The 27,868-nt window shown below is 38.3% G+C and overlaps 1 protein-coding gene across 7 annotated transcripts in view; it reads left to right on the top strand.

Moving 5' to 3' along the window:
• The window catches only part of FUT8 (fucosyltransferase 8), a 327,631-nt gene that overhangs the window by 44,461 nt on the left and 255,302 nt on the right, over nt 1-27,868 (top strand). For 5 of the 7 annotated variants that reach the window (XM_033187704.1, XM_033187708.1, XM_033187706.1 and 2 more), the window contains exon 2: nt 14,067-14,164. The exons of 1 other annotated variant lie outside the window; for it this stretch is intronic. The gene's annotated coding sequence lies outside the window, so the exon portion shown is untranslated. Of the gene's footprint in view, nt 1-1,568; nt 1,588-14,066; nt 14,165-27,868 lie in introns of those variants that run through there. One more of the 7 variants, XM_033187705.1, reaches the window with a different exon arrangement.

The following is a 27,868-nucleotide window of genomic DNA, read 5'->3' as shown; positions in this document are numbered from 1 at the left end:
TTCTTCTTTGTTCCTAGCTATCTCATGGCATCTCAGATGTGTTGAACTTACCAGTGATCCTTTCTATGTCTCTGTTTTGTTGCTCCATTGTGTTTCTGTAGATTCTTTAATGGGCCGGTAAGTTCTCTCTGGGCTATTTGGTTTGTGTGGATAGTTCTCTCTCTCTCTTTTTTTAATGGAGAAATGAAGGCTGGTATGTCTTACTTTGCCATCTTGGTGACATCACCTCTGGAAAATTACTATTATGTTATTTTAGGAATCTGAGATCAAATCATGGTTTAGGAAGTTATAGCACAAACTTAAGGTCATACTGCCTGCTAGACTTAACCAGTGTGTGCTTGTAAGACCATTGTTAACTGGGTTGTAAACCCACTTCCCATAGGTGTTCTGTCCCTTATCTAAAAGAGTTTTAGGTTTTGGGTTTGAATTATCATTTGGTTTTAAGTGCGTATCTAATGGGACTCTGACTAAGCAAGGGTAAAGGAAGTATATGTGGGCTTCTTTAGAAAGTACTTATTTTAAAGGATAAATTCCTCCTGTTCCTTCTTTCAAGAATTGACTGGTCTTCTGCTCTGAGACACACTTAAGAACCATACTTTTTTTTTTTTTTTTCATAAAGCACATTTAGTAAAAATTCTTTGACCTTTGAGTATATTGAGGCACTAGAAGAATCATGGTTAAGATTTTTATTGTGGTCTTCCCAGACCATGAACCCTGAATGTGGTCTTAGCATCCAAGGTAAGCATCTCTTACAATATTGAATTGTAGCTAATTTCATGAATTAAATCTTTTTGTCTCACCTGAGATTTGCCCTGACAAAGACGTGATACAAGCATATTTTAGTCTTTTAAAAGAAACAACTTAAAATTATAAAAATAGAATGAATTGCTTAGCCTGAAAGAAAATAAATGAGAAATGGTATGAATGTCTTTTTAGTTGATGTGGTGGTATTGTTTTCAAAGTTTGTGGTAATGTAGGGTAAAGAAGATAGAGAATTTATTAATTTGGATCATGAGTCAGAGATGAACATCATCACAAAAATAGAATATTGTCTATAATCTTAAGCTGTCATTCAGTAGAAACTGTTTTACCAACTCTTGGAATTTTAACCTTTTTTTCTTCTTTTGCATTTGAACATTTTGTGAATTAGCTTTAAGAAAGAGTGTTTTGCCAGTTTGGGAAAAGTAAAAATAAAGGACGTTGTATGTTTCACCAACAGTAGAATTTTAATAGTATCTGTTAGATCGGGGTCCCTAATTCTGGTATCACAGTCCGTGGCCTGTTAGGAACTGAGCTGTACAGCAGGAAGTGAGCAGTGGGTGAACAAGCGTAGCTTCATCTGTATTTACAGTCGCTCCCCATTGCTCACATTACTGCCTGAGCTCTGCCTCCTGTTATCAATGATGGCATTAGATTCTCATAGGGGCATGAACCGTGTTGTGAAACATACATGCAAGGGATCTAGATTGTGCACTCCTTATGAGAATCTAAAAGTCTGATGATGTGTTACTGTCTCCTGTCATCCCCAGATGGGACCATCTAGTTGCAGGAAAATAAGCTCAGGGCTCCCACTGATTCTCCATTATGGTGAGTTGTAAAATTATTTCATTACATATTACAATGTAATAATTAAAAATAAAGTATACAATAAATGGAATGTGCTTGAATCATCCCCAAAGCACCCCTCCTCCTGTCCCCCAGGTCTGTGGAAAAATTGTCTTCCATGAATCTGGTCCCTAGTGCCAAAAATATTGGGGAACACTGTGTTTGATCATTTAGTTTGAGGGCTGATTAAGAAAGGGGGAGAAATGAGTATCATCTTAGCTGTCTCTCCCCTCTCCCAAGATGAACTTTAGTTTTATTATTTCTGACTTGGTGGGGTTAAAGTTCAGGGTATAATAAAAATTGAATGGCAAAGTTATGATTCACATATAATCCAGGATATTTTTAGTAGAATATGACTTACATATCTCTTATTTTATCATAGGCAACAACAACTTGAAATCAACTTAAAAACAGTATATATGAGATTGAGTATCTGGGTCCTACAAAAGGAAAATTGGTTAGCAATTAGTAGTAACTTCAACCTTAAGGACTTTACTTTGATATTCTGTTTGCAAATCAAAGAAGCGGTGGCATTCATTGGTATATATTCTACTTAAAAAGATTGTATAAATGGAATATATACTTGGTTATAAAATGATTTTTCGAAGCTTTTAAGAACGACTGTACTGGGCTCAGTAGCTCATGCCTATAATCCCAGCACTTATAAGGCCAGGATGGAAGGATCACTTGGGGCCAGTAATTTGAGGTTGCAGTGAAGCATGACCACGCCACAGTATTCTAGCTAGGACAATAGAGTAAGATCCTGTCTCCACCAAAAATTAAAAAAATTGGTGTGGTGACATGCGCCTGTAGTCCTAAGTCCTCTGGAGGCTGAGGTGGGAGGATCACTTGAGCCCAGGAGTTAAAAGTTGCAGTGAGCTGTGTTCATGCCACTACACTCTTGCCTGGGTGACAGTGAGACTCTGTCTCAAAAAAACCCGAAAAACCAAAAAACTGAAATATATCTAGAGGATATTTTCTTACTGTATATTATATAGGCTTAAAAACTTTTTTCCTAATTATTTGAACTAACTTTGTTATTTCTTTCCTCAGTTTAACCTTTCTTCCTGAGGGTGCTTGTTTTATAATATAATTTATGTAAGATTGGCCAGTAACTTCATGGCGTAAAGAAAACCCAGAGCTATGAATTAAAGATAGGAGATTTTTTTTTTCCTTTTAAGATGTGGTCTTGCTTTGTTGCCCAGGCTGTAGCGCAGTGGATTTGGATCTTGGTCTTGACATTGAACTATGTGAGAGAAGTTACTTATCTCACTGATCCTCAGTTTTCTCAACTATAAAGTAAGGACATTATTTTTCAGACCAGGATGAAATGAGGAAAGAAAAATGGAAAGAGTAGTAACTGTATACCCAGTTGTCTCTTCCCCCGTTCCTTCTCCTTCCCTCCCCTCCCCTCCTCTGAAAGAAAAATGGAAAGAGTAGTAACTGTGTACCAAGGTCTCTTCTCTCTCTGCTCTCTCCTCTTCTCGATGGAGTTTTGCTCTTGTTGCCCAGGCTGGAGTGCAATTGCGCAATCTTGGCTCACTACAACCTCCGACTCCGGGTTCAAGTGATTTTTCTGCCTCAGCTTCCCAAGTAGCTGGGATTACAGACATGCACCACCACACCTGACTTATTTTTTGTATTTAGTAGAGATGGGGTTTCACCATGTTGGTCAGGCTGGTCTCGAACTCTTGACCTCAAGCGATCCACCCGCCTTGGCCTCTCAAATGCTGGGATTACAGTCATGAGCCATGGCACCCAGCCACTTTATTGTCTTTATGTCTGTCTCTTTGTATATATATGTCACACTTTTTTTTGCTGAACTATTTGAAAAAAGTCGAAAATGTGATTCATCCCTAAATACTCCAGCATACATCACTTGAAAATAGGACATTCTTTTGTAACCAGGATATCATCATCACAGCTAAGAAAAGTGATAATTTCCTAATATCATTGAACGGTAATTCAGATTTCTTTAGTTATCCCTGAACATCTTTTTATATATATTTATATGTTTATTTATATTTTTTGACACAGAGTCTTGCTCTGTTGCCAAGGCTGGAGTGCAGTGGCATGACCTTGGCTCACCACAACCTCTGCTTCCCAGGTTCAAGTGATTCTCCTGCCTCAGCCTCCCGAGTAGCTGGGATTATAGGCGGGTGCCATCACGCCCAGCTAGGTTTGATATTTTTAGTAGAGACAGGGTTTTGCAATGTCAGCCAGGCTGGTCTCGAACTCCTGACCTCAGGTGATCCATCCGTCTTGGCCTTTCAAAGTGTGGGGATTACAGGCGTGAGCCACCCAGCCTCCCTGAACATCTTTTAAATGTGTATTTTTCAAACAGGATCTGATCAAGTCTCATACATTGCATTTGGTCGTTAAGGATCTTCAGTTTATTGTGCTCTGGAGAAGTCACCCTAATTTTTGTAACTCATGAGATTTATTTTTCGAAGAGACCAGGCTGATTGTTTCATATAATGTCACACATTCTGGATTTATTTTCTTGTGGTTTTTCTGTTTCTTATATACTTGTAGATGGAAGGTAGGCTTGCTTCATTTGCATTAAACAGTTTTGGGCAAGACACTTTGTAGATGATACTGTGGTATTACAAAGCACATAAAGTCATTTCTCCACTGGTGGGGATGTTAAGTTTGATAACTTGGTTACTATGGTGACCCACTAGATCTCTCCATTGTAAAGGAACATTTATCTCTTTGCAATTTAGCAAATAAAATTATGGGAGGCTACTTTGACACTCTCCTAAAAGCCTGTTCCCTAACTATCCTTTACGTAATGTTTTGAACATTCATTGATGATACTTGCTTGAATTAATTAATAGGGAGTTACAAAATGATGATTTTAAAAATTGTAATATTTTCTTCAGTGTTTATTATTCTTCTATAATAAGTAGCTTTTCCTTGTCAATTGAGAGTATATTACAGCTCCTTCTAAAAAGCCAGGATAAATGCTTAATATAGTAGTCTCTTCTCATGTGCAGTTTTGCTTTCCATGGTTTTAGTTACCTGTGATCAGCTGAAGTCTGAAAATATGACATGGAAAATTTCAGAAATAAACCATTCATACATTTTAAATTTAAATTTCACTCTATTCTGAGTAGCATGATGAAATTTCGTGCCGCCCTGCCCAGGATTGAATTATCCCTTTGTCCATTGTATCTATGTTGTACAGTGTGTATGTATAGAAAAAAACATGGTGGGCTGGGTATGGTGACTCTTGCCTATAATCCCAGCACTTTGGGAGGCTGAGACAAGTGGATCACCTGACATCAGGAGTTCAAGACCAGCCTGGCTAACATGGTGAAACCGCGTTTCTACTAAAAATACAAAAATTATTTAGGCGTGGTGGCGTACTCCTGTAATCCCAGCTACTCAGGAGGCTGAGGCAGGAGAATCGCTTGAACCCGGGAGGCGGAGGTTGTAGTGTGAACCAAGATCGCACCATTGCACTCCAGTCTGGGCAACAAGAGCAAAACTCCGTCTCAAAAAAACAAAACGAAACAAAACATAGTGTATAGAGTTTGGAAGTATCTGCAGTTTCGGGCATTCACTGGGGGTCTTGGACCCCTGTGAATAAGGGGGAACTACTATATTGCCAGATTTTATTATATTATAATATTATTAGCTGATACTTTGTTAAAGTATTTTTGTATGTTTGTTCATGGAAGATATTGGTCTGTAATTGTATTAGTCTTCCATAACAAAATACAACAGATTGGATTATATTAAACAACAGAAATTTATTTTCTTACAGTTCTGGATGCATTGCATTGTGTGTGTATTCATAGGTAGTTTGTGTTATTTCTACTTTTGAACTTATTGAGATTTATGACCTTATATATGGCCAATTTTTGTGAATTAGTCTGTGTCTACTTGAAGTGGGGTTGTATTCTCTATCAGAATATAAAACTCAATATAATAAATACAATATAGTAAAATCTACCTTATTGATTGTGTTACTTAGGTTGTCTATTGCTTTACCTGCTGTTATTCTGTTTCCATTAATTTCTCCATGCATCTACTATAGATTTTTGCTTTGCAAGGTTGTGCCCATGCTCTTTGGTTAATAGATATTCATAACTGAATTTTCTTCCTCATTGTTAATTTGGCCTTCAGCATAAAGAAGTGTCCTCCTTTGTCTTGTTAGATGCTTTTTGGCCTGAATTTTACATTGTGAGGTATTAAGATCATAACCCATGATTTCTTTTTGATTGTATTTTCTTGTTTTCTTTTTTTTTTGAGACGGATTGTTGTTGTGTCTCCCAGGCCGAAGTGCAATGTTGCGATCTTGGCTTGCTGCAACCTCCGCCTTCCAGGTTCAAGTGATTGTCCTGCCTCAGTCTTCCAAGTAGCTGGGGTTACAGACGCTCACCACCACACCCAGTTAATTTTTGTATTTTTGGTAGAGACAGGGTTTTACCGTGTTGGCCAGGATGGTCTCAAACTCCTGACCTGAAGTGATCTGTCCGCCTTGGCCTCCCAAAATGTTGCAATTACAGGCGTGAACCACCGTACCTGGCCATATTTGCCTGTTATACCTTTGTTCCTCCTTTTTCCCTTTTATATTTCTTAATTACTTTGTTTTAGGTGTATGCCCTTGTATATAGCATACTATTGGTTTTACTTTCTGAACCAATCTGAAAGTCTTGTTTCAATAGAAGAGTTAAGCTCTTTGAATTTATTATTGACATTGATATGCTTAATCTTACTTCAGACAATTATTATATCTTCTGCATATATTCTATTTCTATATCTTTCATTTTGTTGTATGTTCTTATCTTTTTTAAAAAAAGTTTTGCTTTTTGTTTTGGATTTTTTTTGTGTGTGTGGGGAGACAGAGTCTCGCTCTGTTGGAGTGCAGTGGTGCAATTTTGGCTCACTGCGGGGGTGAAATCTTGGCTCACTGCAGCCTTAACCTCACAGGCTCAAGCAATCCTCCCACCTCAGCCTTCCGAGTAGTTGGGACCACAGATATCTGCCACCATGACCGGCTAATTTTTTAATTTTTGTCGATATAGAGTCTCCCTGCATGGCCCAGGCTGGTCTCAAACTCCTGGGCTCAAGCAGTCCCCCTTCCTTGACCTCCCAAAGTGCTGGGATTGCAGGTGTGAACACCACTGCACCTGGCTGGAGATTATTTTTGGATGTTTAGTATATTTATTTGAATAAATTATGGAGTTTAATGAATAATAACATTGTTTTGTTAATTGTGACAAATGTACCAGGGCAGTGTGAGGTTTTAACAATAGCGGAATCTTGGTACATGGTATATAGAAACTGTGTGTACCATCTGCAACTTTTCTGTTAATCTAAAACCATTTTTAAATTAAGAAAAATATTAAATATAAAGTGCTGTAGGTGTCCTGGACCAGTGTTAGAAAGTAAATTTTGCACTGAGCATGGTGGTTCTTGCCTGTAATCCCAGCATTTTGGGAGGCCAAGGTGGCTGGATCACTTGAGGTCAGGAGTTCAAGACCAGCCTGACCAACATGGTGAAATCTGGTCTCTACTAAAAATACAAAAAATTAGCCAGGCATGGTGGTGCATGTCTGTAATCCCAGCTACTTGGGAGGCTGAGACAGAAGAGTCACTTGCTCCTGGGAGGCAGAGGTTGCAGAGAGCTGATGTCCGACACTGCACTACAGCCTGGGTGACAGTGAAGGAGACTCTGTCTCAAAAAAACAAAACAAAACCAAAAAACCCAAAAGAAAGTAAATTTTGTTTGAGTTTGTTGGTGAATATTAGCTGTATTTTTTAGTTTCCAGTAAATCAAGGTGCAGTGTAATCGTTGTACATTTTATGTTGAAGCGTTATGGGAAAATACCTTTATTTTATAATAATGAAGGAAAAGGACTTTTGGATTGGAAAGGAATGTTTTGACAAAGATTATATAAAATTTTTTCTTCTAAAATTTCTTTTTCTTCAACCAGACAAGATACCATTTTTTCAAAGCTAGGTAAGATACCACTTTTTCAAATGGTATCTTGTCTGATTGAATTATTAGAATGTTTTTGGCATGTTTAGTAGCAAGTGGTAAAGGTGGATTGAAATACAAGCTGAAAAATTCTTTTTTTTTTTTTTTTTCTTTGAGACGGAGTCTCACTCTGTCGCCCAGGCTGGAGTGCAGTGGCCGGATCTAGCTCACTGCAAGCTCCGCCTCCCGGGTTTACGCCATTCTCCTGCCTCAGCCTCCCGAGTAGCTGGGACTACAGGCACCCACCACCTCGCCCGGCTAGTTTTTGTATTTTTTTAGTAGAGACGGGGTTTCACCATGTTAGCCAGAATGGTCTCGATCTCCTGACCTCGTGATCCGCCCGTCTCGGCCTCCCAAAGTGCTCGGATTACAGGCTTGAGCCACCGCTCCCGGCCACAAGCTGAAAAATTCTAATGGCCCCTGGAAGGTGGCAGTGTAGGCTTCTCGTCTCAGAATTTTAGATCTGGAGGAAACCTTTTTTTTTTTTTTTTTTGAGACGGAGTCTCGCTCTGTTGCCTGGGCTGGAGTGCAGTGGCCGGATCTCAGCTCACTGCAAGCTCCACCTCCCGGGTTTACGCCATTCTCCTGCCTGAGCCTCCGGAGTAGCTGGGACTACAGGCGCCAGCCACCTCGCCCGGCTAGTTTTTTGTATTTTGTAGTAGAGACGGGGTTTCACCGTGTTAGCCAGGATGGTCTCGATCTCCTGACCTCGTGATCCACCCGTCTCGGCCTCCCAAAGTGCTGGGATTACAGGCTTGAGCTACCGCGCCCGGCCTGGAGGAGACCTTTAAAATTTATTCCAGTTCCTTCATTATAGGAGAATATCTAGAAGTCTAGGGACATGATATGTTATTTCCGAGATCACATAGTAAATTGCTGTTTAGAGCTGGGACTAGTACTAAGCCTCTTCCATTTGTGTTTCAGGATTAGTTTTTCAGTGCCAGAATGTGTTCTTGAAAGGCACGATAACCAGATCCTGGGCTCCTCATATCCTACCTAAATTAGTGCAACTAAGGCAGTGTGACATATTTATATTGGTGTTTTTATAAAGGCGCAGAAACAGACATGATTTATTCAGTAAAACAGGGATAGTGTTAGGTCATAAGACCCCTGACCTGTTGATTCTACCTCTTTATCTTACCCACTAATAAATAGCTTAGAGATAGTAGCTAAAAAAATCCAATGGTTATGAACTAGAGATTGGGAGCTGGAAGTGCAGCTGGTACTAGAAACCATAAAAACACCAGATGATGTTTGTGGTGTGGTGAAGAGTGCTGGGATGATGTGGGTAGAGGGTGATGAAAGCTTTGGTCATGAGTAAGTGGGTCTAGAACCTATAGAATGGGGGGCGGAATAAAGGAAGCAATGGAGCGACCATCAAACTCATGCTTATCAGGAGGATCGTTTGTTCTGTTCTCATTCTCTATAGCATATCACTACTTGCCAGCTAAGATTTAGAATAATCACAGACAATAACGAAATAAAATACATCTGATATCCGCACAATATTTCAAGCACAATACTCTCGTAAATATTGTACTATTTGATAGTTGCAATATCCTTGTGAGATAGGTAGAAGGGATATTGGTGAGTAGAAAATACTAAATATAGTATGTGTTAATGTAGTGTGCTAGAAACCACTAAGGGGTATAAGGGTGAATAGACACAGGCTCTGTTCTCATGGTGTGCCCAATCTTTTGGGGATGGGGTGGGAAAAACAACCAGTTACAATGTATAGGAAGTTGAAAAGGATTTAGAATATTCAAACTGTGTCCCATGGGAATTTAGAAATAGTGATGGTATTGTAACAGAAATTTTGGTATTTTGCCTTCTTAATTCAGACTAACTGAAAGGATAATGACTATAAAAGCATCTTGATTGTAATATATACTGATACAATTTTCCTTTATAATTTTCAGATTATTTTTTATTTTAGGTGATTTTACACAGCTATTTATATGAATAAATTTATGAATTAAGGATGACAGAAATCACTTAAATTGTTTTAGTGATTTTTGGCATATTAGCCTGGTTTGAGAAGGAGGAAGAAAACAAGGGAATTGATTTTGTAATGTCAAATAGAACTTACAAATTTAGGACAGATTTACCTAGACCATTATGAATAAATAAATAGACCCTTTTAATTAGTAAGAAACTAGACAAAATTTAATATAGTTGATTTCGTACTAGTTTATGTTGATGATGTAGACAACTTCACCAAAGGAGGGGGAGTAGTGAATAAATTAGTTATAACTTATTTTACTGTAAAGTAATGTTAATTGTCAGAATAATTATAGGAAACATTTGCTAACCAATAAATATGAGTTTGACAGTCTTATAATGATGAATTCATTTTTGTTGAGATAGTGGACAAAGCAGACTTTTTTGTTTTTGTCACTTATTCCTAGAATCCATTTTAGTCTCTAGTTTTTGTTAGTATTTATCTCCTACCTTAACTATTTTTCTTTTTGCCAAAACAGAAAGAATGCAGCTTCCGTTGATATACTGGAGTCACTTTTTTTTTTTAAGAGATGGAGTCTTGCTCTGTTGCCTGGGCAGTAGTGCAGTAGTAGCCTGATCATAGCCCATGGCAGTATTCAACTCTTGGGCTCAAGTGATCCTCCTGTTGCAGCCTCCAGAGTAGCTGGGACTGCAGGTGCGTACTATCAACCCCGGTGCCTGTAGATATTTTTTGAACATTTTCCTGGTCTGTATTGAAGTTCTTTGAAAGTGTTTTTTAACTTTTAGTTATTGCTTTTAATCTTTGTTAAGTGTAACCACTTAATTTAATTTTCCCGACTACTGAGGCAAAACCCTTCTGAATACTTTATGCTTCATGAATTATGAGACTTTTCCATTCTGGCTGTTGGTTACAGATGTTAAACTGAGGATCATATTGTCCATTCAAGACCTGTTTTTAAGCTCTGTTGGGATCATTATAGAGTAATCTTTATTCTAGGATAAATTTAGCCCTCCTGAGGTCTGTACCTATTGCCTAGAGTGTAAAGAGATACCTCTACTGTGGCTGGATGGAACTCAGATAATCTGTCTCCGAGCTCAGTGTCAACCCAGAGTCGTTCATATTTTACCTCCTGGCAGATGTTTTTGTCTGACTTTATGGAATTTCACCCTAAGCATGTGTAGATTAGTATTTAGTTGACGACTCAAGTAGACCCCAATGTACTTATCTGTAGCTTTTTTTCTGCTTAAGTTTCTCCTTTCTAGTATATTATTCTAGTAATTCTTGCCACCTCCACTGTTCCAAACTCCGTTCTTTGCAAGTTAGCAAAACTGCTGTATTCTGCTTTGAATTTCCCTGTTAGCAAGGGTATCTAGAACATGTCTCTATGCAGAAAGCCAGTGTGGTCATAGGCCTTATCTAGTTTGTTTTCTTGTTTCAGGGAACACAGATCTATACTAATTGTTGTTCACTGTCTGGAAACGGTCATGTATTTTTGTGTGGTTTTGCAGTTGCTTACCATCTGAGGGTAAATCTGTTACCAGTTATTCCATAATGGCTGGAGGCATACATTTCATACTATTGGATTATTGTGGAGTCTGGCAAAGACTTTTGGGTGAAGTTACAGGAAAGAATTACAATAAACCTTTGCTGATTTTAGACTTAATGGCTATTTAGTAATTGTATGTTTATGGGCTTTGGGAGTAGTTGACTATGTCTTCTTCAAATAGATCTATGAGATAATGTAAGTAATAAAGCATTATTATTCTTGGGTTTTTGCACTCCAAGGTGGCTCATGTTTGCAATTCCAGCATTTTGGGAGGCTGAGGCAGGAGGATTACTTGAGCCCGGGAGTTTGATACCAGCCTGGGCAACATAGCGAGACCCAGTCTTTACAATAAAGTAAAACAAAATAAATTTTAAAATCTTTAAAAAAAGAAAATAGTTGTATTACCTTCGTGGTGGGAGGAGTTTAAGTTGGTGATATTGCTTTTATATTAGTTGTAATTGCCTAAAATTGTTTTCAGTAGACTTTGATGTCATTGGAGAAAAACTGCTTCTCACAATTAATAATGTCAATCAGAGAAAAATCCATGTTGTTGACGTAAGAGTAAAGCGACTGGCAGAAAGACACATTTCTATAGAATGTATTGTGTCTTTGTACTGTTCTTGGGTTTTTGTACTTGGTGACCTGCACATACTACACACTCAGTGAACATTTGATGTGTGAATCTTTATTAAGGCCATTTCACTTTTCAGTTAATCATATTGATTACTAACAGTGTGCCAAACATGATACTGGATGAGGGAGAGGCAGCAACAAATGAAGTAGGAGAAGGGTCCCTGATCAAAAGACTGCATGAAATGGTGCATGTATAAGGTAGCAAAATATTCTAGCGAAGATTAATGAAGTATAGAATGATTATGTCAGCTCTTAGGGAGGTATAGAGGGGATGGATTTTGAGAAAGCTGATGGATATGCATTGATTGATAAAGGAGAAAAAAATCCCTGTTTTTTAAAAAAAGGAATGGTGTATTGCAGGGCGACAGCTGAGAGTAAACAGATTGTTCCATGGAAAGAAAGCAAAATTAAATTGGCTTTAGTAGAAGTTTGTGTAGAAGATAGTAAGAAACTAGGTTATAGAGCTAATTGAGGTGTCATACAAAATCGAGGAGAAATACAAAAGATTTTGAGCTTTGGTCTGAAAAGAGGTATACTTCTGAATGCCTTTTATGTTAAAAGATAGACAAAGTTAAAGAATTTTATATTCACAAAGCAAGTTATATGAGCACTAACTTATTTTAAGTTGAGCTATAAAGCAAATTAAGCCACTGAGTGTTACTGAGTTTGGGTATAATTTGCAAAACAAAAACCCATTTTTTGTTGACATTTGGAAAGGGCTACTTACAGAATAAGTCAGTGTACAAAATAAGTGAATTTGCATGTTATTGTTTCTGGAATTGGTGGGTTCTTGGTCTCACTGACTTCAAGAATGAAGCCGCGGACCCTCGCGGTGTGTTACAGTTCTTGAAGATGGTGTGTCCGGAGTTTGTTCCTCCAGACGTTCAGATGTGTCTGGACCTTCTTCTTCTGGTGGGTTCGTGATCTCACTGTCAGGAGTGAAGCTGCAGACCTTCATGGTGAGTGTTACAGCTCTTAAAGGCAGCGCTTCTGGAGTTGTTCATTCTTCCCAGTGGGTTTGTGGTCTCATTGGCTTCAGGAGTGAAGCTGCAGACCTTCGTGGAGAGTGTTATAGCTCATAAAGGCAGCATGAACCCAAAGAGTGAGCAGCAGCAAGATTTATTGCAAAGAGAGAAAGAACAAAGCTGCTACAGTGCAGATGGGGACCCTAGCGGTTGCCGCTGACTGGGGCATCCTGCTTTTATTCCCTTATCTGACCCCACCCACATCCTGCTGATTGGTCCATTTTACAGAGTGCTGATTGGTCCATTTTGACAGAGTGCTGATTGGTGCGTTTACAATCCTTGAGCTAGACACAGAGTGCTAGAGGGAAAAGTTCTCCAAGTCCCCACCAGGTTAGCTAGATACAGAGTTAGCTAGTTGCAGAGTACCAATTAGTGTGTTTACAAACCTTGAACTAGACAGACACAGAGTACTGATTGGTGTATTTACAAACCCTGAGCTAGACACAGTGCTGGTTGGTGCGTTTATGATTCCCTTAGCTAGACATAAAAGTTCTCCAAGTCCCCACCAGATTAGCTAGATACAGAGTGCTGATTAGTGCACATACAATCCTCCAGCTAGATATAAAAGTTCTCCAAGTCCCCATCTGGCTCAGGAGCCCAGCTGGCATCACTTAGTGGATCCTGCAGTGGGGCTGCAGGCGGAGCTGCCCACCAGTCCTGAGCTGCGCCTGCATTCCTCAGCCCTTGGGCTGTCATGGGACTGGGCGCCACGGAGCAGGGGACAGCGCCCGTCGGGGAGGCTCTGGCCACAGGTGGGGAGCTCAGACGTGGTGGGCTGCAGGTCCCAAGCCCTGCCCCACGGGGAGGCAACTAGGGCCCCGTGAGAATTTGAGTGCAGAGAATTTGAGTGCAGCACTGGCGGGCCGCACTGCTGGGGTCCCGGCGCAACCTCCACAGCTGTTGGCCCAGGTGCTAAGCCCTCCACTGCTCTGGGCTGGCGTCGCCAGCTGGCCGCTCCATGTGCCGGCTGGCTGAACCCATGCCCGCGCCCGTGCCGGCTGTAACTTGCACTTGCCTGCGAGCACCACACGCAGCCCTGGTTCCCGCCCCGCCTCCCCCTCCAAGCAGAGGGAGGAGGCTCTGGCCTCAGCCAGCCCAGAGAGGGGCTCCCACGGTGTGGTGGCGGGCTGAAGGGTTCCTCAGGTGCCGTCAGAGTGGACACCGAGACTGAGGAGGCGCTGAGAGTGAGGGCTGCTAGCACATTGTCACCTCTCATTGTGACTGGCTACGTAAGGAAAAGTTAAAGGGATTTAAAAAAATATATAATAATGCTGAATTTCATATATTTTTATTTTGTTCCAGGTTGCTGCTTTCGCTCAGAGGATATCGATGACCCTAATGGTCTTTTTGTTCAAGATAAAGTGACTTACTGCCTTTGTTGATTAACTGGACAAATTCAGGTTAGTGTATTTTGTGGACAGCACTTCCCTTTTCTAATTATATGTTAATATTTTGAGAAATAGATAATTTTGTGGTTAAAGCTACATGTTACATACCAGTAAAGTAGAAAGGCCAAGTCAGTCTAAACTCTGTTGAATTGTGTATTAGTTAAGAAACATTTTCTTACTGCCTACTGTGTACAATATTCACTGCATACATTGAAAAATATTTTACTTCCTTTTAAATAGTTTCGTACTTTAAATTATGGGGCTGGATAAAAAGTTGTGGTTGAACGCGATACATTAACTTTTGGCATCGTTGTGTGGCAATTTTTGGTGCTAAAAATAAGCAACTCATCTTAAACATTTCTGACATTTTTAGTAGCTGACTTTTAAAGGTATTCTTGTCCAGATTTCAGTCCTACATCAACATTTTTATTTATTTTTAGCGTTCAGTCTATTAATTTTGACAAATATATGTCACCACAATTAAACCATTTTCCAAACCTTCCAAATTTGCTCGTGTTGCCCATTTATAGTTAACCTCTCCTTATACCTCAATCCCTAGCAATCGCTAATCTCTTTCTATCCCTATAGTTTGCCTTTTCCAATATGTCATTTAATTGGAATCATCTAATATGTAGTTTTTAAATCCTGGCTTCTTTCACTTAGAATAATATATTTGAGGTTTATTCATGTTGCTGTGTGCATCAGTAGTTGTGTATCAGTAGTTTGTTCTTTTTTTATTGCCGAGTAGTGTTCCACTTTATGGATACCATAGTTTATTCATTTACCTGTTTATGGATATTTAGGCTGTTTCTAGTTTTTGATGATTGTAAAACTGCTGCAGTCATACATTAAAAAAATAAAAATGTGATTCTATGTTCTTTAAAAAATTTGGCCGGGTGTGGTGGCTCAAACCTGTAATCCCAGCACTTTGGGAGGCTGAGGCGGGCAGATCATGAGGTCAAGAGATCGAGACCATCCTGGCCGACATGGTGAAACCTTGTGTCTACTAAAAATACAAAAATTAGTTGGGTATGGTGGTGCATACCTGTAGTCCCAGCTACTCGGTAGGCTGAGGCAGGAGAATCGCTTGAACCCGGGAGGCAGAGGTTGTGGTGAGGTGAGATTGTGCCATTGCACTCCAGCCTGGTGACAGAGGGAGACTCTGTCTTTAAAAAAAAATTTTTTTTTGCATTGATATATATTAGATGTACGTATTTATTTTCAGGGTACATGTGATAATTTAATACCTTTATGTAATCAAATCAGGGTAATTGGAATATCCAATAACTTATTCATTTTTTCTTCATATTAAGAACATTTTAATTATTCTCTTTCCTAGCTATTTTGAAAGGTACAGTCAACTAAGGTTAACTGTAATCACCCTATTGATCTGTTGAGCACCAGGTCTTATATCTTCTAAGTGTATGTTTGTACCCATTAATCAACCTTTCTTCATCCCCCAACCCCATATTTTTTTACTAATAGAAGTTACTTTTTGTTGTTGCCGATATTAAAGAGCTGTAATGATTTAACTATTGCCTTTTAGGCCGTGGTTGCATTTCTTTTTAAAAATGTTATTAAAACGTAAGGAGAACACAACCAACATTGTGGCTATGGGGAGAAACTTGCAATTTATGGTCATTTTGAGTACAGAAAGAGAAATGGTGTAAAATTATTAGAAAGGGGATCTATTGGAACTTGTGGTGTTTCCTGATTTTGGAGATAATAGGTAGCCTTCTTGAATATAGTGGTAGATCAGAAATATACAGATAGATTAATATCGTTAAACCTCATATAGGTAGCTTCAAAAGTCATGTATAAAAGTCAAGTACATTAGAATTCTCCTATATTAAAAACATACTTAAAGAGGGTAAAGGTTGGGCATGCAAAAGTCAATTTAAACTTTCTTGAATGAATATGTAGGATGAAAGTGATAGAAACTGTCTTTCTGCCTTGGGGAAATTAATGACCTCAAAAAGTAGCTTGAAACCCTGTTTGAATATTTATAAGGAAACTGTAGTTCATTATTTGTTATAGAAATAAAAAGGTGTTGAGAAAGTATTATGCTCTGACTGAGAAAATGTTGGATGGTTTAGACTCTAGCTTCTAAGCCTGGACACTAAAAGACTACTGCAACTTTAAACTGTTTTCTTGTTTCTGAACATGTTTAGATGAATTATGTAACTTTCATAGTATCTCTATAGATAAGTGGCTTGCCGTATTGTGTTCTCCGAAAACATTTTTTTAAAACTTTTTTCCTTTCATTTCTTTTTTTTTTTTTTTTGAGACAGAATCTCGTTCTGCCACTCAGGCTGGAGTGCAGTGACTCAATTTCTGCTCACTGCAACCTCCGCTTCCTGGGTTCAAACAGTTCTCATGCCTCAGCCTCCCAAATAGCTGGGATTACAGATGTGCGCCACTATGTCCAGCTAAGTTTTGTATTTTTAGAAGAGATGGGGTTTCGCTATGTTGGCTAGGCTGGTCTCAAACTTCTTGGCTCAAGCAGTCTGCCTGCCTCAGCCTCCTGAAGTGCTAGGATTATAGATGTGAGGCACCGTGCCTGGTCAGAGAGCATTTCTTTTTTTTTTTTTTTTTTTTTTTTTTGAGGCGGAGTCTTGCTCTGTCGCCCAGGCTGGAGTGCAGTGGCCGGATCTCAGCTCACTGCAAGCTCCGTCTCCCGGGTTCCCGCCATTCTCCTGCCTCAGCCTCCCAAGTAGCTGGGACTACAGGCGCCCGCCACCTCGCCCGGCTAGTTTTTTGTATATTTAGTAGAGACGGGGTTTCACTGTGTTCGCCAGGATGGTCTCGATCTCCTGACCTTGTGATCCGCCCGTCTCGGCCTCCCAAAGTGCTGGGATTACAGGCTTGAGCCACCGCGCCCAGCCGAGAGCATTTCTTAAATAGACAAAACATTTTAGGCAGAGTCAGAGCATTTTAGAGATACTTCTGAAAGAGAATAGTTATCTATTCAGTGGGCAAATCCAACACAGAGTCAAAGATAATGCTGTGCTCAGAAGTCACGATTTCTTCAGGATTTTAGGGTATTTAGATTTTAAACCACAATTCTAAGGTCAATATTTATGTAAAGTATTTATGAAAATAAAAGCCATATTTAAATTTAAATTTAATATGCTTTAATTCACATAAAATATTTTGAGGTTGTTAATAAAGTTTAGATTTTTCTAGCTATATATTCAATATAAGCATATTTTTTTAATATTTGAAAATTGAGATCCTATCTTGCACTGTTTAAATAGTAGCCCGTTTAACTTAAAATTAACTTCAAAAGAAATAAACAAAAACTGAGTTTTTGTAAAGAATATTAAACTGAGTAATTTAACTTTATCCCATCCATTGGGTTAAACAGTGATCCCAGGATAAAGAGAGAGACAGAATGATGAGTAAAATGAACCCTATACTGCAGTGTCTCCAGATACCTGTATGAGTAAAAGCTTACCATCTTACCTCTCTGGGTCTTTATTTTCTTATTTTAAAAAAAGACGTTAAGGTCCACATTAAAGTCAGGTATTATTGGTGAAGTTTAAAACTACTAGTCTCTTTTATTTCATGAACACTGCCAGGCATTGGAAATTAGTGATAAAACTTGATTCACTGTGAGTAACAGCCAAAAAATAATAAAAAAAAATAGCATTTTATTTTAAAGTTAAAAATAATAAAATAAAAATAAAAACTTGTTTGAGATACTTTTCTAGAAATGGAACATTTTAAAATGAAAATAGGATCCAGACATCTAAGTATTTACTTTTGATATTTGATATATAGGCTTGTTATAAGATTGTGACTCTGCTGAAGTGGTTTTAGTTTATACAGATTTTTGAGAGAAGAAAGTGTACCTTTTTGCTCTATATGTTTTCTTTGGAAACATCTTCTCATTGTATTGTACCAATTTCATCTTGATTCTCTAAGAATCTTTTTAGTCTTTTAGGTCAAAGGAAATAGGTATTGAGAGACATTTCTCTTCAGTCATTTATGGGTCTCTTCTGTTTCTGCACATTTGCTGAGCAGAGTACTGATAGCTTTTGTTGAGGGCTATCTTTTTCAAAGAAATCTATTTAGCAAACAGCCTAGGAAGATAGAAATAGTGCTTCCATTAGGACGGATGGCACATTTCTTTGCTGTCCGGGATAATTAAGATAATCTCTCTGGGGAAAAGGTTGGGCATTTTTGCTTGTAGCTCCTTTTAAAGATTGGAGTTTCATACGCTTAGGTTTTCTTGTCCTGCAGTGCAACCCACAGTATGTGCACTTGGTTTTCCTTTCATTGGCCTTTAGGAATTAGAGCTTGAGGAACCAGTACAAAATATGATACTATGTCTATGTTATTGTTGTGAGTAGTAAACTGTTCTTTGTTTCTGACCTAGGAGTGTCATAACTTCTGCCAGGATTATCTGATGCTAGTTTATGAGATACCACTAACACAACCTATTGATAAAACAAAACTGAGTGTATTGCTTGTTGTGGTAAGGGAGAACACCACCTTAAAAGATCTTTGGTAGTGTCTTAGGTCAAAATTTGAGAATTATAAGTTTGGTTTAAGTTGGATCTTTCAGTGGTGGCAATGAGGCTTGATTAGGATTGAGTAGGTGTCATGATAAAACAGTTGAGGTTTGGTCGAAACAGTAAGATAAAGATTTTGAAAACTACCAAAGAGTTGATGGGTCTTTCCAGAAGGTCTGTAGTGAACAATCACATTATATTTCTACAAGAGTCTCCTATAATAGCAGTTATGCTAGTTAAGACAGTGGACTGGTAAAGTCATGTTAATGTACCTAGAAAATTGTGTGTGTGAGTGATTAGTTTTCTAGGGCTGCTATAACAAAGCACCATAAACTGGGTGGCTTAATATAACGGAAATTTATTCGTTCACAGTTTTGGAGGTTAGAAGTCTGAAATCAAGGTGTTGGCAGGGCCACACTCTCTCTGAAGGCTCTAGGTAAGAATCCTTTCCTTCTTCTTTTAGCTTATGATGGATGCCAGAAATCCTTAGTGTTTCTTGACTTGTGGTAGCATAACTCCAATATCTATCTCAGTATTCACATGACATCTTCCCTCTGTGGGTGTTTGTGTTCAAATTTCCTTCTTATAAGAATTCCAGTCATGTATTAGGGTCCGTCCTAATCCAAAATGACATTATACCAACTTGATTATATCTGCAAAGACCCTATTTCCAGCAGTTATAAATTTTAGGAGGACACTTATTCAACTCAGTATGGGGGACATGTAGTTTCAGTCTTCAGTGTCCAAACTGTGTGTAGGTACATGGTGTTTGCTCTCAGTGTCCATGAAACTATGGTAGACTGATGTTAGCTTGCATGTAGGGTAAAATCTTAGGTTCTTCAGAGTTCTTGACAACCGCATGGTATAGTAGAAAGAAAATCAGTCTGGACATCAAAGTACCTTAGTTCTGCTCTGTTATTAACTAGCTTAAGAAAGTTACTGTCTTCTTCAGCTGTTAGGTTGTTACTGATACACCAGGAGTTCAGTCTAGGTCCTGCTGCTTGCTGCATAGAAAGCCAATCACTGAGACAACGAGTATTGCCAAGGAAGAAGGCTTTAATCAGGTGCAGCAGCTGAGAAGATGGGAGCTCAGTCTCAATTTCATCTCCCTGACTGACTAAAACCAAGGTTTATATAGCAGGGAAGAAATATATTATAACAATGTGTAAGAAAACAGGAACTTGGGAGGGGCAAGGAAGCAATAATGGTGAATGAGGGGTCTGGCATCTGGTGGGGTGATTTGGTTTCAGTTCTTTGATACTTTTTCTGCCAAAAGAATTGTCTGTGAGACTACTGGGTTGGTTTCAGTTTCCCCATAGATAAAATTTGAGGCCTGAGGAAGAGAAGAAGAGTAAACCAAATGATCTTTAAGACATATCTAGTTCTCAGATTCTAAAGTTTTATAATTGTTGAGTGCCTGCTATATACCATATTAATATTAGTCTTGCTGGAGTCACATGATAAAAAGGGAATAGAAAATGCATTAAGTGCTAATCAGATAGACTCTAACTTGTGAATGTAGCATGCATAAATTAATTTGTTTTGTTTATTTGGGTGAAGCTAATTAATGAAAATATTAGGTAAACATGCTGTTTGCCCTGCTCTCTCTGACTTACCATTTTGGTTTTCAACTTGGAATAGTATATTTGGAAGAGGAGCATTCTGCAGGTCACTTAAAGTTAGAAAAATGCTGCACTCTCAGGCTGAGTTCACAAAATGAAATAACCTTTCCTGAAGTGAATATGAGAATGTGGTCCCGCCTTCATTGCCCACGTTTGTCTCTCATGTCATTCTTGTGGTTGAGAGATTTTAGAAAAATTCTTACTAGAGAATGGTAATAGTACTGTGAGGTGGAGCATGGTGTTAGAATTCTAGGTGTAAGTTATTCATATGCTATTGAGTTTTCTTTATGTTTTAAATAGGTCACTGTAGTATGGTATTTGAATTCTTTCTTTGAATCATGTTGAAAGTATTTAATAATTACTTCATAGAGATATTGTGGGCACTAAAAAATTCTTTGGTACCACCAAAACCCCCTGTAGTCGTATATGTGCTTGTTCTTTGAAGTTACAAATGAACAATGACTAGATATTGACGATAAGTATAAATACAGGTTGAACCCGTATTTTTAGATCTGGACAAAAGTTACTGAAGTAGGAGAAAAGAGGGATTTTTATTCATTCCATATGGAAGAAATTCAAAACCATATACTAGGGGGTGATGGGATTCTCTCACCACTTCCTGTATGTAGCCCTTCCATCACACACAAATTGTACTGAGTGTTTTCGTAGTGGATATTTGGGCAATTCAGAGACTCTCACTAGATCTTGTAACAATGTTAATGTATTTCATTAATTTTAGAAGATACATTAGAATATAGAATTAGCAGTAACACTCCAGCAATACCTGAAATAAAATGTATTAAAATAGACAGAATATAGAAATTAAATAGACACTATAATTAAAAGAATAAAAAGATATACCTCTATCGTATTTCTATTCACATTTATATTCTAGTCAATTAAAAGAGTAGGAGAATTTTTTATCTTTCTGTCTTTATTTATTTTTTTGAGACGGGACCTCACTCCATCGCCCAGGTTGGCATGCATTGGCGCAGTCAAGGCTCACTGCAGCCTTGACCTCCTTGGCTCAGGTGATTCTCCCACCTCAGCCTCCTGAGTTGCTGTGATTGCAGGTGCACATGCACACACCACCATGCCTGGCTAATTTTTTGTATTTTTTATGGAGATGGCGTTTTGCCACGTTGCCCAGGCTGATCTTGAACTCCTGTGCTCAAGCAATTTCCCCACCTCAGTCTCCCAAAGTGCTGGGAGCCACCGTGCCTAGCTAATATATTTTCTTAACGTTAAAGAAAAGAATGTTAAGGAGTTACTCAGAAAGAGTAACTTGACCTTTTGGTGTGGGCTATTTTGATGATTCTTGGGAAGATTTTCTTTTTTTCTTCATTCCTGGGGCCATGGTGGCTGATCATCCAAGCTTGGATTAAACTCTGTTCCTTGTGCTTTTCCTTCCTATTTTAGGCTTTGGAGTTGGTATACTTATATTACCAAGAAAATAAGGTTCCTCCAACTTACAAGAAATATTTTGTAGTTTCAGAGAATTATGAGTTGGTAAAGATTGAAAAAGATGGTATGGATGTGTTTGAATTATTCGCTTTTATGATGTGTAGTCTTCACTTTTCATGTTGTGTTTTGTTGGACTCAAAGATGCTTGAGAAATTAAAGAGATTCTCCCTGGCTCTCCCAGCCACCCCTGCAGCCCTGTTGGGGAAAAAAGGAAACAAAGGAGGAAAATCATGTTGAACACATTTTTTCTTAAGCACCTGTAATGAATTGGAGTTTTTTAAAAATAGATTTTATTTCTTAGGGCAGTTTTAGGTTTACAGAGAAATTGAACAGAAAGTACAGAGAGTTCCCAAATATCCCCCGCTTTTATCTTACAATCTGTAATAACTGCTTATTATTTCCGGGAGTTTGTTGGTCAGTACATTGGGAGTTTTTTTTTTTTCTTTCTTTTTTTAACGTAGATGATCATGTCATCTGCAAACAGAGAGTTTTGTTTCTTCCTTCCCAATTTTTGTACCTTTTATGTCCTTTTCTTGTCTTGTTGCATTAACTAAGATGCCCAATATGATGTTGAATAGGAGTGGTAAGAAGGGAAGTCCTTGCTGTGTTCCTGATCCTAGGGGGAAAGCATCTGGTTTCTCACCATTAGGTATGGTGTTTGCTGTAAGTTTTTTGTAAATTTTATTTATCAAGTGGAGGAAATCCTCCTCTATTTTTAGTTTGCTGAGAACGTGTGATTATTAATTGATGTAGAATTTTATCAAATACTTTTAGTGCATCTATTGGTATGATCTGATTGTAAGATTTTTTTTTATGTTTCCTGGATTACATTAATTGATTTTTAGATGTTGAAACTACCTTGTATACTTGGAATATACTCTACTTGGTTGTGGTGTATAATGTGATTTGCTAAGATTTTTGAAAACATTTGCCTCTGTGTTCATGAAAGATACTGTACTGTAATTTTCCTTTCTTGTAAGGCTGTTGCCTGGGCTTATTATCAGGGTAATGTTGGCCTCTGAGAATGAGTTAGGAAGTGCTCACTCTGCTTCTACAGATTGTAGATTATTGGTATCATTTGTTCCTTAAATAGTTGACAGAATTCGTGATTGAATTATCTGAGTGTGTTACTTTCTGTTTTGGAAGATTATTAATTATTCAGTTTTTATAAATTGATTTAGGTTTATTCAGATTATTTGTTTCTTCTTGTGTGAATTTTGGTAGATTGTGTCTTAAGGGATTAGTCCATTTCACCTTAGTTATCAAATTTAAGGGCATAGAACCAGTATTGTTGATTTTCTTTGTTTCCCTGTTTTCCATTTTGCTCTGATTTTTACTTTCTTCTGCTTCCTTTGAATTTAATTTGTTCATTTTCTAGTTTCCTATATTAAAAGCTTAGATGATTAATTTTACCTTTCTTCTTTATTAACATATACATTCAATGCTAAAAGTTAATCTCTTCGTCCTGCTTTGCTGGACGCAAAGCAGGGCCCCCTCCCCATGATAGGCCCCAGTGTGTGATGTTCCCCTTCCCGAGTCCAAGTGATCTCATTGTTCAGTTCCCACCTATGAGTGAGAACATGCGGTGTTTGGTTTTCTCTTCTTGTGATAGTTTGCTAAGAATGATGGTTTCCAGCTGCATCCATGTCCCTACAAAGGACGCAAACTCATCCTTTTTTATGGCTGCATAGTATTCCATGGTGTATATGTGCCACATTTTCTTAATCCAGTCTGTCACAGATGGACATTTGGGTATAACTGTTTTCTACTCAAAAAAAAAAAAAAAATTTATTTATTTATTTATTTACTTACTTACTTATTTATTTGTGAAATGGGGTCTCATTATGTTGCCCAGGCTGGTCTGGAACTCCTAGCCTCAAGTGATCCTCCTGTCTTAGCCTCCCAAAGTGCTGGGATTACATGCATGAACCACTGTGCCCGGCCATAAATTTTGGTGTTTTATTTTCATGTACACTTAGTTTAAAATATTTTATAATTTCTCAAGACTATTTTTTTGACCTATGAGTTAGGTGTAAGTGAGCTGTTTAAACATCTCTAAATATTTTGAGATTTTCCAGCTATGTTTTTGTTTAAGTAGTTTAATTCCATTGTGATGTGTCTATTTGTATGGTGTCTATTCTTTAAAATTTGTTAAGGTATATTTTGTAGTCTGTCTCTGTGAAATGTTCCCTGTGGATTTGAGAAGAATGTGTATACTGCTGTTGCGGGATGAAGTGTTCTATAAATGTTGGTTAGATCCAGTTGATTGATGGTGTCATCAGTTCTACTACACCTTCCTGATCTTCTGCTTCTGTCAATTACTGATAGAGGGTTGCTGAAGCTCCAGCTATAATATTGAATTCATGTGTTTCTCCTTGTAGTTCTATCAGTTTTTATTATACCTTATGTATTTTGACACTCTGTTGTTAGTTACATACATATAAAGATAATTATGTCTTCTTGGTGAATAATAATAGATTGATCATCTGTTGTTATGTAATGCCTCTCTATCACTGATAATTTTTCTTGGCCTGAAGCTTGCTCTTTCTGAAATTTATATAGCCATTCCAGGTTTCTTTTGATTAGGTTTAGTGTAGCCTATCTTTCTGCATCCCTTTACTTTTAATCTGTCTTCATCTTTGTATTTAGAGTGGTATTTTTGTAGACATCATATAGTAGGGTCTTGTCATTTGATTTACTCTTGACAGCACGTGTCTCTTAACTGGTGTATTTAGAACACAGATGTTTAAAGTAATTATTGATATAGTTGGATTAATATCTACTGTATTTATAACTGTTTTCTTTTTTTTTTTATTATTATACTTTAAGTTCTAGGGTACATGTGCATGACGTTTATATCATGTATAACTCCCCAATGCAATCCCTCCCTCCTCCCCCCTCCCCATGATAGGCCCCAGTGTGTGATGTTCCCCTTCCCGAGTCCAAGTGATCTCATTGTTCAGTTCCCACCTATGAGTGAGAACATGCGGTGTTTGGTTTTCTCTTCTTGTGATAGTTTGCTAAGAATGATGGTTTCCAGCTGCATCCATGTCCCTACAAAGGACGCAAACTCATCCTTTTTTATGGCTGCATAGTATTCCATGGTGTATATGTGCCACATTTTCTTAATCCAGTCTGTCACAGATGGACATTTGGGTATAACTGTTTTCTACTCATTGTCCTTGTTCTCTTTTTGTCTTTCACTTTGTCTCGCCTTCTTCATTGTAATTGGGCATTTTATATAATTCCATTTTGTCTCCTGTTTTAAAATATGTATTATACTTATTTAAAATTATTTTTTAGGCTGGGCATGGTGGTTCATGCCTGTAATCCTAGCACTTTGGGGAGGCCAAGGTGGGTGGATCACTGAGGTCAGGAGTTTGAGAGTAGCCTGGCCAACATGGTGAAACCCTGTCTCGACTAAAAATAAAAAAAATTAGCCAGGTGTGGTGGTGGGCGCCTGTAATCCCAGCTACTCAGGAGGCTGAGGCAGGAGAATTGTTTGAACCCAGGAGGTGGAGGTAGCAGTGAGCCAAGATCACACTACTGCACCCAAGTCTGTCTCAAAAAAAAAAATAAAATAAAATAAAATGAAATTATTTTAGTGGTTGCCCCAGAGTTTGCAATAATTGCACAGTTAAACTAATCCAAGTTCACTTTTGAAATAACACTATAGCACTTCATGGGTAGTGCAAATACCTTGTAACAGTGTCAGTTCCTTTTTCCCATTCCTTATAACGTTACTTTTATTTGTTTCACTTTTCTATAATTTACGGTCACAAAATATATTGTTGCTATGATTATTTTGAACAAGTTGTTATCTGTTAGATGAATTAAGGATCAGAAAAACAAAAGATTTAATTTTACCTTTATTTTTTTCTCTGCACTCTTCCTTTCTTTTTGTAATCCATATTTCTGATCTATATAATTTTCCTTCTTTGTGAATAACTTCTGTTAACATTTTTTGCAAGTCATGTGTATTGAGTTTCATTTCTCCCAGTTTTTATTTGAGAAAGTCTTTACTTCTTCTTCACTTTCAAAGGATAATTTTGCTGGGATTCTACAGGAATTCTAGTTTGGTGTTTTTTTTTTTTTTTTGTTTGTTTTGTTTTTTAAAAACAGTCCAGAGATTTATTCTTATTTTATTTTATTATTTCATTTTATTTTTTTGAGATGGAGTCTCACTCTGTCACCCAGGCTGGAGTGCAGTGACATTGTCTTGGCTCACTGCAACCACCGACTCCCAGTTTCAAGTGATTCTCCTGCCTCAGCTTCCTAAGTAGCTGGGACTACAGGTGTACGCCACTATGCCTGGCTAATTTTTTGTATTTCTTTTTTTTTTTTTGAGACAGAGTCTTGCACTGTCGCCCGGTCTGGAGTGCAATGCTGTGATCTTGGCTGATTGCAACCTCTGCTTCTTGGGTTGAAGCGATTCTCCTGCCTCAGCCTCTTGAGTAGCTGAAATTATAGGCGCCCACCACCATGCTTAGCTAATTTTTTGTATTTTTAGTAGAGATGGGGTTTAACTATGTTGGCCAGGCTGGTCTCGAACTCCTGACCTCATAGTTTGCCCGCCTCGGTTTCCCAAAGTGCTGGAATTACAGGTGTGAGCCACTGTGCCCAGCCAGTCCAGAGGTCTTTTATTTTTTTTACACCTGTTATGCTATGAATTCATGGGGAATAGGTTCCAGCAGCTTAGGCTCCTTCCCATTGATTCTCACAAAGTGTGCTTCCCTGGATGGAGCAGGCTGGTGCTTCAGTTGAACCCAGGTACCTTTCTCTTTGGCTTCTTTCTTTTTCTGATCATTTTCCTTTATGCGTTTCAGGAAGCTGTCTTGGCTCTTAGAGTGCTTAATGTGCTCAATATGCACATTAATTCTCTTGGCAAGAATCTTGCCCTTGTTTGTTTGCAAGTTTTTTATAATACCAACAGCATGCTGGGTAATGTGTTTGTTTACAACTTGTTTACAATGCCAACAGCATGCTGGGCAGCACTACAGACTCTTCCAGTTTTGCCAGGATAGCACTTGTGGAGCATTCCTTTTTGAACAGTACGCATTCCCTTAATGTCTACAATATCACCTTTCTTACAGATTCGCATACTGTAAGCCAAAGGAACAACTCCATGTTTAGTAAAAGGCCTAGAGAATATATATTGGGTGTCTCTTCTCTTTCCCTTTGTGTTTGTCGTTTTGGTGAATTACTGGAAAATGGTGGTTCCCGCTGAAAGGTTGGATTTTTTTTTTTTTTAAACGCTAAATATTTCACTTCACTCTTTTTGCTTGCATAGTTTCTGAAGAGAAAGTTTGATCTAATTCTTACCTTTATTTCTCTGTGGATAAGATGTTTTGTGTGTGTGTTGTTTTTTTCCTTTACCTCTTGCTTCTTTCGAGATACCTTATTGGTCTTAAAGTTAATAAGTAAAAAATTAAAGTTTGCATTTGATTTAGTTTCCTCTGTCTGATTTTCTGCAGCTTCACTATCATTTGTCTGTGGAAATATTTTGGTATTTATCTTGCTTGGTATTCTCTGAACTTCCTGGTTTGGTGTCTCTTACTAAAGACATTCTTTCCTGTTACAGTGTTATTGATTTGTACACTCCCCTTCCTCACCTTCTCCCTTCACTGTTTTTCCTACTCTTTCCTCTTCCTTTCTTTCCACAGGATCTCACTCTGTCACCCTGGCTGGAGTGCAGTAGTGGCATCATCATAACTCACTGCATTCTTGAACTCCTAGGCTCAAGTGATTCTCCCTCCTCAGCTTCTCAAGTAGCTAGGACTACAGGTGTGTTGCACCATGCCTGGCAATTAAAAAAAAAAAAAAATCATAGAGACAGGGTCTCCAGTGTTGCCCAGGCCGGTCATAGAAAAAAGAACTTAGCTGGGCATGGTGGCATGCACCTGTAGTCCTACCTGCTTGGGAAGCTGTGGCAGGAAGATTGCTTGTGCCTAGGAGTTCAAGGCTACAGGGAGCTGTGGATCACCACTGTACTCCAGACTGGGTAACAGTGAGACCCTGTCTCAAAACATATTAAAAAAAAAAATTCCTGGTGATAATTTGATAATTCCTGGTAAAAATTCCTGCGACATCCGAGTCTGTTTTCGAGGCTTGCT

Source organism: Trachypithecus francoisi, unplaced genomic scaffold (genome assembly GCF_009764315.1).
Source record: "Trachypithecus francoisi isolate TF-2019V2 unplaced genomic scaffold, Tfra_2.0 Lachesis_group3, whole genome shotgun sequence".
NCBI classification, from domain to species: domain Eukaryota; kingdom Metazoa; phylum Chordata; class Mammalia; order Primates; family Cercopithecidae; genus Trachypithecus; species Trachypithecus francoisi.
This window is presented reverse-complemented; position numbering and strand designations above follow the sequence as displayed.